This window comes from Chiloscyllium plagiosum, unplaced genomic scaffold, assembly GCF_037043375.1.
Source record: "Chiloscyllium plagiosum isolate Xiang-an unplaced genomic scaffold, Cpla_swu_hap1 HiC_scaffold_2, whole genome shotgun sequence".
NCBI lineage: Eukaryota > Metazoa > Chordata > Chondrichthyes > Orectolobiformes > Hemiscylliidae > Chiloscyllium > Chiloscyllium plagiosum.
The window spans coordinates 15841850-15854991 of NW_028270140.1; the positions used below are offsets into that span (position 1 = coordinate 15841850).

General features: G+C 41.3%; 1 protein-coding gene across 6 annotated transcripts in view; it reads right to left on the reverse strand.

Annotated features, from left to right (window-relative positions):
- Positions 1–13142, reverse strand: part of LOC122564829 (uncharacterized) — a 122011-nt gene that overhangs the window by 91435 nt on the left and 17434 nt on the right. The window lies entirely within an intron of this gene.

Consider the following 13142-nt stretch of genomic DNA (forward strand, 5'->3'; position numbering starts at 1 on the left):
GGGAAGCATTTCAGCAATTTTTAAGACTTAGTGGTAACCCTGCCTTTCCATCCTCACTTCCCATATCAACCAACAGGCAATAACTGATCAGGATGCCCACAAGTATTACTCAAACGAAAGAGATGCACTTCATTTCCCACCGTCATGTGCAATTGCCTCAAAAGAATACACTGAAGCAAACTTTGAGTAGTCAAGTGAAACAGAACATCTTTGTTTTTGCAATGATGACAACCTTGCGGACAAATTCAATGGTAGACATTCTTAAGAATGCTACACTAGCTCGATGCTTATAACTTTAAACCTCCCCAAAAAAAAGGCCATGGATAGAGCATCAAATGTCTGCAAGGTGTTAATATACTCATTGTTTGATGGCCAAAAATGGGTTTTTGGACAATACCACTGAAGACATGTGACATTTAGGATCAGCCAGACTCCAAGGTGCACAAGCTAGTGGAAGGACTGCAAGGACAGTGATTTTGTGCGTGATCCTAGACAGTTGGTTTGAAGAGAATTTGAAGTAATAATTAAATGTTTTTAATAAAAACCTAGAACATTGATATCAAGACAATAATTGTGGAGTGGTGCTAAAATTGTCAAACTGGAATTTCTTGCACAGAAGCTATTTTATTGGATTTATTTCAAGGAGAAAGGAGGGCTTTATTTGCATTCAGCCAAAGATAAAGTGGTTTTGGAGAAGCCAACATAACTAAACACAGCAACAATTCAATAACTAGTTGGACTCGTACAATATCATGCAAGCAATTCTGCCAGGCATACCAAATCTGCTTAAATATGCGAACACAAAATGATTCTGTGGGAAAATTGATATGCAAGGCCTCCAAGATTAGAGTTCACTAACTTGTCTGTACTTGGCTACTACACTCTCAAAGTACTGAGGTACTACACTGTACTACACTGAGGTATTACTGAGGAAGTGGGGAGGCTGCAGAAGGATCTAGACAGTTTGGAGGAGTGGTCCAGGAAATGGCTGATGAAATTCAATGTGAGCAAATGCGAGGTCTTGCACTTTGGAAAAAAGAATAGAAGCATGGATTACTTTCTAAACGGTGAGAAAATTCATAAAGCCAAAGTACAGAGGGATCTGGGAGTGCTAGTTGAGGATTCTCTAAAGGTAAACATGCAGGTTGAGTCCGTGATTAAGAAAGCGAATGCAATGTTGTCAATGATCTCAAGAGGGTTGGAATATAAAAGCACTGTTGTGCTACTGAGACTTTTTAAAGCTCTGGTTAGGCCCCATTTGGAGTACTGTGTCCAGTTTTGGTCCCCACACCTCAGGAAGGACATACTGGCACTGGAGCGTGTCCAGCGGAGATTCACACGGATGATCCCTGGAATGGTAGGTCTAACATATGAGGAACAGCTGAGGATCCTGGGATTGTATTCATTGGAGTTTAGAAGATTAAGGGGAGATCTAATAGAAACTTACAAGATAATACGTGGCTTGGAGAGGGTGGACGCTAGGAAATTGTTTCCGTTAGGTGAGGAGACTAGGACCCGTGGACACAGCCTAAGAATTAGAGGGGGTAAATTCAGAACAGAAATGCGGAGACATTTCTTCAGCCAGAGAGTGGTGGGCCTGTGGAATTCATTGCCACAGAGTCAGTGGAGGCTGGGACGCTAAATGTCTTCAAGGCAGAAATTGATAAATTCTTGATGTCACAAGGAATTAAGGGCTACGGGGAGAATGCGGGTAAGTGGAGTTGAAATGCTCATCAGCCATGATAGAATGGCGGAGTGTACTCGATGGGACGAATGGCCTTCCTTCCGCTCCTATGTCTTATGGTCTAACACTGCAATGTGATGCATCTCAATCTGGACCTGGAGCAGCACTGCTACAGAGCCATTTGTGGGTGAATCAAAAGCATCAACAGCAGAGATAAGCTACCCGTAATTGGTACTTTTCAATGTCAGCAAACATAGCCTTGAAATTGGATGTGCAGCATACTCTAGGGAGATGCTCATGCATGCACTAGTGAAAGAGATTTGATCAAGTGTTTCAATTGTACACCTGAATTCCATACATTTTGCTGAAGATCAGGAACGGTTGGCGTGTGGGGCAGGAGGGGGGTGGTGTGGTGGTGAGAGACAGATCTGAAAGGTGGGAGTTGTTGATGGGTAAGAGATCAGGGGAGGAAAAGATATCAGGTGGGAAAAGAGAGCAGAAGAAATGGGGGAGAGAGAAAGAGGAGAGGACAGGACAGGGAAGGGAAGCAGATTGATTGGCAGGTGGGGGGGTGAGGGGGAGAAAGAATCACATTTCAATGTCACATCTGTTCTGTGCACACATGCAGTGTACACTTTGCATATGATGCAACAATATGATGGTTCTAGAACTGTGCTCATATGCATTTCTAATTAACCACAATTGCCCTGCGGTTTCAGCATCAGTAAACACACCCATTTCAAATTTATCTCAGGATACTATAATGGTAAAAAGGTGGATATGTAAATAAATCGCTGCCTTTTTAAAGCTAATTATTCTCATGCCAATAAAGCAAGGTCCAAGAGTCTTCAAACAACCTGTTAAATCTTCAAAGGTTTTGCCTGAAATTATCTTCTAAAACAATAGAGAAAAGACGACAGGACTATCAAATGGTGAGGAAAGCACACTTGTCAAACATTAATGCTTGTTGTTTTACAAGTGAACTGGAAGAAATTAATCATCACAAATGTCTTCCAGTTGGATACTCACACTGGCAACAACCTAAATCATGCTGAAGGAGGGAACCTAGTTGAGAAGCAACTGTTGTTTAGCAAGCCTGGAGGTATCCAACTGCCTCCACCCTTACTTTGGCCATTAAGATGAATATTCAAAACAAAAAGAACATAGAACATAGGAGAATACAGCGCAGTACAGGCCCTTTGGCCCTCGATGTTGCGCCGATCCAAGCCCACCTAACCTATACTAGCCCACTATCCTCCATATGCCTATCCAATGCCCACTTAAATGCCCATAAAGAGGGAGAGTCCACCACTGCTACTGGCAGGGCATTCCATGAACTCACGACTCGCTGAGTAAAGAACCTACCCCTAACATCTGTCCTATACCTACCACCCCTTAGTTTAAAGCTATGCCCCCTCGTAATAGTTGACTCCATACGTGGAAAAAGGTTCTCACGGTCAACCCTATCTAAACCCCTAATCATCTTGTACACCTCTATTAAGTCACCCCTAAACCTTCTTTTCTCCAATGAAAACAACCCCAAGTGCCTCAGCCTTTCCTCATATGATCTTCCTACCATACCAGGCAACATCCTGGTAAACCTCCTTTGCACCCGTTCCAGTGCCTCCACATCCTTCCTATAGTATGGCGACCAAAACCACATAGCTACATTGAACTCCATTTGCCACCTTTCTGCCCAGTTCTGCAGCTGATCTATATCCCGCTGTAACCTGACACATCCTTCCTCACTGTCAACAACTCCTCCGACTTTCGTATCATCCGCAAACTTGCTCACCCAACCTTCTAGCCCCTCCTCCAGGTCATTTATAAAAATGACAAACAGTAATGGTCCCAAAACAGATCCTTGCGGAACACCGCTAGTAACGGCACTCCAAGATGAACCTTTACCATCAACTACTACCCTGTCTTCTTCCAGCCAGCCAATTCCTAATCCAAACCTCCAACTCACCCTCAATGCCATACCTCCGTATTTTTTGAAGTAGCCTACCATGGGGAACCTTATCAAACGCCTTACTAAAATCCATATAAACCACATCTACCGCTTTCCCCTCGTCCACCTCCTTAGTCACCTTCTCAAAGAATTCAATAAGGTTTGTGAGGCACGACCTGCCCTTCACAAAACCATGCTGACTATCCTTGATCACATTATTCCTATCCAGATGTTCATAAATCCTATCCCTTACAATTCTCTCTAAGACTTTGTCCACAACAGAAGTGAGACTCACCGGCCTATAGTTACTAGGGTTATTCCTACTCCCCTTCTTGAACAAGGGAACCACATTTGCTAGCCTCCAGTCTTCTGGCACTACTCCTGTAGACAACGAGGACATAAAAATCAAGGCCAATGGCTCTGCAATCTCCTCCCTTGCTTCCCAGAGAATCCTTGGATAAATGCCATCAGGCCCAGGGGACTTATCTATTTTCACCCTTTCCAGAATTTCCAACACCACTTCCCTACATACCTCAAAGCCATCCATTCTACTTAATTGTGACTCAGTATTCACATCGGCAACAATGTCCTGTTCCTGAGTGAATACTGACGAAAAGTATTCATTCGGTGTCTCCCCAATCTCTTCAGCCTCCACACGCAACTTCCCACTACTATCCTTGACTGGACCTATTCCTACCCTGGTCATTCTTTTATTCCTGACATACCTATAGAAAGCCTTAGGGTTTTCCCTAATCCTACCATCTAAGGACCTTTCATGTCCCCTCCTTGCTGCTCTTAGCTCTCTCTTCAGGTCCCTCCTGGCTACCTTATAACACTCAATCGCCCCAACTGAACCTTCACGCCTCATCTTTACATAGGCCGTCCTCTTCCATTTAACAAGGGATTCCAATTCCTTATTAAACCACGGCTCCCTCACATGACCCTTTCCTCCCTGCCTGACAGGTACATACTTATCAAGGACACTCAATAGTTGCTCCTTGAACAAGCTCCACATATCAATTAAGCCCTTGCCTTGAAGCCTACTTTTCCAAGCCACGCATCCTAAGTCATGCCTCACCACATCTAACTTCCCTGCCCCCAGCTATAACTCTTGCCCTGCAGTGCACACTTATCCCTCTCCATCACTAGAGAACGAATGGTACCCAAGAGTTTTGTGTAAGAAATAAGTAGTTTATTCAACACTGGCACAGTATCCACAGTCAGTGACAACCTCTATTGGTTCAGGATAACTAAACAGCTTGATAAATGTATTGAGGGGTGTTAAAATTTGACTCATTGTGGTTTTCAGGATCAAGAATTATTACAGGAGTTTGTATTTGGGCCTTGGTCAAAAGGTCAGGCTGATTTAGGAGAGTTATTTTTTCTTGTATGCAAATAACAGTAACTTTATTGACGCGGTGTTCTGAAAGAACGCCAAGCTATTTGTGCAAGATTTGATAATCCATAAGCTGGTGACTAATGTAGGTTGACAATTTGCAACCATACAATCAGAAGTGTTTGTCAAGAGGTTCTGATTGAGACATGCGAGATTAGCACCTCATGACCTGGAGTCCAATGGCAAAGGTGGGAACCCTGTCAGTTATCAAATTACTCTGCACAATATGCAAAGTATCTAGTCAGAATTTCTACCTCTGGAGATTGGCATAACAAGCCAAGTGAAGGCGCATGTTCAAGTCCATTACAAAAAGTGCAAGACAATATCCCCTGGCAGAACAGCCCTGGAGTCTAAATATTCACTTCAGAAAAATGTTTCTCGATGCATGAAGCAACGCCACTATGATAGGAATTTTAAACAATTTAGACAAATGCACCTTTGTGACACTGTACATATGAAATTCTTAGGCTACAGTACTTAAGTGTACTGGACCAGTCACACAGCTGATGGGTCCTTAAAGTAATAGGGTGCAAGTCAGAGACTCATCATTTTGCAGGAATTGTAATCAATTGATTCATGGTAACACACCACCGCATAAGCAAAACTCCTGAGAAGGTTTGAGACACAAAATGAAACAAACAAAAACACCAATTACAGATCTGTAAGATGGGTCCACTAGGCCATTATGTTGACAACGAAACAAACAATTTTGAGTAACCCTCCGAGGCTATAGGAGAATAACAGCTGACTCATCATCTAGGGATTTATCATGGTATTAACGAGGTAATTCCTTTGTTTTGTTCCCCTCCCTCTGCAGTCAGTACAACAGGAAACACCAAGTTATCTTGATATTTTATATGAGGAAATGAATCATTTTTATTCTTGGAAACACACGTCTGTATCTACTTTAAGATCGTGAATAGATTGGGGAATTTGTAACTTCAACAGGAGTGAAAACTGCAACTCAGGTGATATTTCTTTTTCCTGAATAGGTTCCTTAAAATTAAAATGAACAAATCCTGTTCCACCAGCTTCTTATGTGACACTCTCATATGAAGAATTTGTGCACAGTACCATAAGGACACATGCAAGTTTTTCAATTTCCATTTATTGTGAGCTCTAAACAGAGGATCTTCCTTGAGGACTGACCCTGTACTTCCCTCTATACGTCTGTCTCAAATGTTATGCAAAGATAGGCCAGGATCTCACTTAAACCACCTGTGCACCGTTTTCATTTTGTAAATTAGCATTTAGAGAGGGGGATAAAGTAGTAGATTGGTCATATTTTTACTTTAAAGCACATGTGAGGAAGAAACAGTACAAAGGAATCTTTTTGTGCCGAGGTCTGACTGTTGGCTTTCAGCCAGCTATACTGAGTCATCACAAAAGGAATTAGCTTAAGAGTTTATGTAGCAAGTCATGGAGGAGATATATTGCGACTCACTATGACTTGGCAAAACCTAAAACAAATCGCCGGTGACCATGAACCAAAAACATATCATCTGCTTTAATAATTTTTCTGTGAAGATAAAACATGTTGGGAATATATATTTCAAAAGCTTTTTAGAGGAAAGAAGGGAAATTTATTTTTGTGAAATAAAACAAATGGAACACGATCAGATTGAGAACTTGGTGTGTGCATCAAGCAGTCCTTAGTTTAGTCTAACAAAAACTTGTATTTATATGCATTTTATAAATACAGAAAGTTGCACAGTGCATCACAGGTATATAATCAGACAAAAACGAACAGACAGCAGCGTTAGAGAAGATGACCAAAAAAAGGTTTTATGCAGCATCTTAGCAGAAACCAGATACAGCAATGAAGCTCCTTGTACTCCGCTCCAAAAATCACCACCAGCCACAGCCTCTAAAGAGCAGACCCAGCCTGTATTTTGCACTTCCAAACAATCAAGATTGTCAATTTAGCGAGTTGCATTGTGTTGCAAGCTCAGATGCAATAAGAACTGGATTAAGACTGCATCGGTCAAGTATGCAGAGGATACCAAACGAGAAGCAGCAGTGGAATCAGGAGGAAAGTCAGAACGTACAACTGGGCAGAACAACAGATGAAATTTTCCATGCAAGATATTTAAGTATTGCAGGTGGACAACACATACTTTGTGTAAATTGTTCATATTAATTGTTTACTATGAGTAAAGTTGAATTAGATTAAGAGGTTTTAGTAGACTCAACCAAAGCACAGCAAGAATCAAAGCCAGTAGAACCATACAGATGTTGACACTGGAATACAAGTTATATGAAATTATGATCATATTTCATAATGACCTCATCAAGGCATACTTTTAGTACTGTATACAGTTCTGGTCACAGAAATACTCAAACAACGGAAACAAAACAACAGAGTTGAGAAAATAATGGCAAACTTCTACTTTTCAACTTTGAAAATAGCTGGCTAAAGAGGTGATCTTGGAGAAATAGATAAAAACAGTTATGGAAACGATTGGAAAAATCACGAATACTGCTTTGTCATGCAGCAGTAAGGGACACCAGTTCAAACTAGTAAAAGATTTAAGACTGAGGTTTGGAAAATCTTTTTTTCTTACACAAAGTGTAATGGATTCCCAGAGAGTGGGAAGTCTTAAACCATGGGTCCAATTGAAGACCAATTGGTTGATGGACTTTAGGGTTACTGTGGATGGATGAATTAAGTTGGGCTAAAGAGCTTTCAATGTCAGTAAATGCTGAATTTTACTTAGGACCATGTTATGAGAAATGTAAGAAAAACAAATAGTAAACATATATTCATCACTACGGACTCAATTTTAAGCCTACCTGTCTGGCAGGGAGGCAGATAAAATCTGTTAGAAAAAATATATGAAAAAACCTCAAAGCAGCACAATAATCTTTAATTTTACAACAAAGCTACAAATTGTAATATAACAGTTCCATCAAAACACACGCATACAGGAGCAAACTGAAGCAGGAAATCTGGAAACTCAATTTATGGAGAGGTAATAAGCAGTCCAATTATATGAATCTGAATTGTTTTGGAGACACTGACATGAACACAGTTTCCCTGTGTATGCTGTTTACAAAGGCAGACACCTTGAACCTTTCTGACCTCTCAATCATAAAGTTAGCTGTTGATATTACACTTTGTACAGAATTATTGCTTTCAATTCAAATTATAAAAACTATTTACCGCATCTGAACATCTAGAACCAAGTTTCCCTTATCTATAATCACAACCACAGGCTGTCTGAATCAATCATTTAACACATGTAATGAAGTATCTGGACCTACATCAAATTACTCTTAACCATGTTCACATTATCTCAACTTGCAACAACATTAAGCCCCAACCCTATCCCAGCCACAACTTGTAGTGGCATCCAAAATTCTAGTGATGTCCATTGTTTTTAACTCCATTGCTCTTCAGGTTCCAGGATATGTGCCACAGTTGTCCTGTGCAAGTTGAAGCTTTAGGTCTTACTTTGTTCCTTGATGGGGTGTGAGCATCAGTGAATATGCCAACATTCATATCCTATCCTTAATTGCCTTTGAGAAGGTCGTGGTGAGTTGATTTTTTTAAAATAATCTTGGCGATCCATGTGGTGTAGATACACCAACCATGCTGTCAGGAAGCAGTTCCAAGCTTCTGATCAAGACCAGCAGAACAACTGTCTCACAGATGGTAGAGAGAAAAAGGGTCTTAGGAGGTGAATTAGCACTAAAGGATACCTCTAGCCTGCTCTTGTAGTCACATTACTTATTTGACTTGTCCAGTTCAGTTTCTGGTCAGTAGTGACTTGCAGAATGTTGATGATGAATTCAGCATTGGTAATGACATTGAGCGCCAAGGGGAGATGGTTATGTTCTCCCAGAGATGGTATTTGTCTAGCACTTAAATGGAGAGTAAGATTTATGTTTAAGCAGCAATCAAACCCAAGCCTGAACATCTTCATGGGCACCAACTGTTTCACTAAGTAGACACAAATGGCTTTGAGCAATCAACAAACATCCCCATTTCTGACTTCATGGAAGAAAGATTATTAATAAAGCTACTTACGATGGTTAGGCTCACTACCCAAAGGAAACGCTGCAGTGATGTCCGAGGGTTTAGAAAACTGACTTCCAACAATCAGAATCGTCTTCCAATATGACTACAACCACCGGAGTGATTACCTTCTTCACTACAGTCCCAACCATTTTCTATTGTCGTTAACATTGGTCAGTCTTCTCAATCCTACGCTGTCAAATGCTGCCCTGATCTCACGGGCAGTCACTCTTAACTCAGCTCTTCTATCTACACCTGAACCAACACCATAATGAACTCAGAACCTTGGTGGAATCCAAACTTAACACAATAAGCAACTTATTGCAATGCAAGTGTCACTTGATAGCGTGGTTGACAACAATTTCCAATACTTTGCTGATTCAGAGTAAAATGAACTTTTTATCCCTGTTGGACTATAACCTGGTATTGTGAGATTTTTAACTTGTCAACACCAGTTCCTCCACATCTTGTGAACAAGACATACCTAGGCAATATCGCACACTATCAACAATGGCCAGAGCACCTTGTTTATAGATGTAACTAGTTCTGGAGAGCTATAGTCAGGATGTTATCAGGGTCCATAAACTTTGCTGGTTCACTCTTGTTATTTTGTGGAATGAATCAAATTGGCTAAAGACTGGCATCTGTGACAACTACTCCCAACACTTTGCTGATAGGCATCTGTGATGGCAGTGACCATAGAGGGAGACAGAGGTGGATCATTCACTTCACAGTTCTGCATGAAGTTAGTTGCAAATGCTTCAGCCTAGTTTTTTGCACTGATGTATTACAATCGCCATTGTTGTCGGCGTAGATATTTTTGAACCCTCATCCTCCAGCTAGTTATTTATTCCCAAGCAATCGCAAGACCTAGATGGGATAAGTTGGCTTAGCCCACTTGCCACAGGCACAATCAGCCATGTCCTATAGGAATCCTTCAGGTCAGTAGCTGTGCTACCAAGATACTCAGAATACGCCACCCAAGCGTATTCCGTACCTTGCTACCCTCACTGCTTCTTCCAACCAGTGTTCAACGTGAAGTACTGAGTCATCAGCTGAGGACTTCCTTGACCATATTTGACCTGATGCCATGGGTCAATATTGAGGATCCCCAGAGTTCGTAACTTCTCATATACCAAACATACCGCACTCCTCCAACAGTGGGGTAAAACGTACCTAGGGATGGAGATGGAGGAGTCCGGAACATTAGTAATAAGATTTCATGAGTGTGGCTATGCCAGGATTTTACTTTATTAGTTAGTGGGTCAGTTCTCCTAATTTTGGCATGAGCCACCAGTTCTTCATAAGGAGGTCAACTAAGCAGAGTGTCCATCCAACTTAATACTCATTCGCTTCTCTATGCCCCTGAACTGAATTCCAAAAGTGACTGCCTGTGGAAGGGAATACTTGACTAATTGTGGCATTAAAGAGATTAGCAAAGTTGAAGGTAATTCACATTAGAGGAACCTTATCCACTGGTTGGAGTCCTACCCAACACTAAGGAGGACAGTTATGGTGTCAGAGGCCAAACAATTCAAGACATCACTGCTACAGTTTTTTTTAAAAAGCATAGTGTAGTATAGCACAATTGTCTTTAGCCACTTCAATGTGGCACCCAGTCCACCCAGCATGCTAACATTGCACTTACCTTATAATGCTTAACCTTTGACAGCAGCTGTCCGGACCTTTAAATGTCAGTATCTGGCAGCTGACTGCTGCGAGAAAAACGTGTATCTTGCCTTCCTTTCCGTACTGTCAAAATACAAGTTTGCCCTGCATTTCCTAAGGAGCCTTGATTGGAACCACCTCTCAGAAATGTAGAGTTCCTTTCTTTCATGATGAATGCCCACAGTAGCAATCTGCGTTAGACTGTGATGGCGTATCCAGCTCAACTGCTTCAGTCTGAAGGGTAATACCATCAGCACCCAAAATAAATAGTGAGTTCACATGGGGTATTGGCAAATTAGGTTGGTTTAAAATCTGGAAGAAAGTGAGGACTGCAGATGCTGGAGATCAGAGTCAAAACGTGAGACACTAGAAAAAGCACAGCAGGTCAGGCAACATCCAAGGAGCAGGAGAATTGCTGTTTTGGGCATAAACCCTTCATGAGGTATGAGGGCTTATGCGTGAAACGTCGATTCTCCTGCTCCTCAGATGGTGGCTGACCTGCTGTGTTTTTCCAGCATCACACTTTCCAACCTTGGTTTAAAATCTACTTGGCTGACATCAGCTTCCACAGTTCAACCTCATGGCTTACTTCACTGCTCAAAGCACTACGCTGGGGTTCAACTAACATACTCATGGCTGGAATGAATGAAAACTGGTGGTTAAGAATGTTTAGGAATATGGTGCAAGTGTGGGTACAGGGAGCCAAGATGTAGGCCATGATCTAACTAAATGATGGAACAGGCTTAAGGGGCTGAATAGACAAACTCCTGTTTCTATCTCATCTAATATTAAAACGTACAGAAATTGGTTTGCTGGACAATATTTATCATAAAACAGATCACCTTATTTGCTTGTGCAAGCTTGTTACATGCAAATTGGCTGTGTTTACCACATTACAACAGTAACTACACTCCTTTGACTGAATAAAAATATCCTGAGAATATAAAAGACAATACATAAACATGGATTCTCTCTTTTCAGTCTTCATTTCCAGTTGATTCAAAGAGACGCAGGACCTTGGAGTTACCTCTCCTCCTATCAGTTCAATTGTCAAAACTACTTCCCTGAATGATCATCCCTAATATTTTGAAACTGATTTTACCTTCACTGATTTTATGAAAGCCCTCTTGCCCAAAACACTCCAGGAGCTTCAGATCATACAAATAGGTCTCTTCAGCTGTAATCTGCCCTTTCTTCCTTATGCTGCATCCTCTCAAGAGTTTGGGCAAATGCCTCAACATCTTCAATTCAATATTCTCAACTTACTTTCAAATTTTTCCAAGGCCTCACATCATCCTACGTTAAATACCCTCCACATTTCCCCCCCACTGAATTTTTTTTCATCCTCATTCACTAACAAGTGAGAGAGTGTGGTCAGATCCTCCCCACTGAAAATGTTCAAGGAGACCCTTCTATCTTGTCACTGCTCTCCCAGGTCTCTCTTTGGAGTAGCCTGGACACCATCCTAAACTCAGTGTATTCTCCAGGTCTGGTTGCCTATTGTGTTACTTTCTCTCATGTGCTTTTCAGTCAATGAAGAATGCAATATAAATGGAATTTGATATATGTGTAAAGATACAGAAATAGTAGAACTGCATATCAAATAACAACAACTGCACATAATTTTTTAACCATTTCTAAACACTTAAAGTAACTGAGTTTGAAATTCTCCACCCAATGAAGGGACTCCACGACATTTCAACCTGGATGTGCCTTGCCCAATCCATCTTGCACTGTGGCCATTGATCTGTTCCTATCTTTCATTTCATTGACTCAATTAAAACCAATCCCAGGGTCTGCCAAGTAAAAGGTTGTGTTAGGCCCAAATTTGCAGCAGCAAAAGCCCAGATTTCTTCCAAGGGGGCGGCCTGCAGCTCACATCTTTGTAGACCCTAGACTCTGCCAAAGTTTACAATGGTGGTAGCTTGATCTCTTTTGCCTCTTGGCAGCAAATTTTCCTTCAAACTAGATCAACTGAAATAAGTTGCCTTTAGATAGCAAGAAACCTACCAAGCCCAGTAAATTACCCCGACCCAAGAAAATCATTCCGAATTGAGAACAGTTACAACCCCCAGTGAAAATTAAACCCTATTACCTTCTGTGGGGATAAATGTTTCGATCACTTGGAGCAGTTAGAGATCACAAAAAGATCGATCCTCAAATTGGAACATCTAGTTTCAATGATATGCACTGATTGATTCAGAGGTACTGATCACAATGTACTCAATGTGCAGGCACTCATGAGTGTATGAAACCAGCATTAGTCAGTCAGCTGAAGCCTCACACAGCTGTGTTTCTCTTACTGCTCCTCCAAAGGTTTACCATACTGTCAAACTGAGTCTAAATTTGGTCAACTGGAACACAGCAGGATGCAACTATGCAGCTTCAATCGTCAGCTAGTCACTAAATCAAAGAATTGTTCATT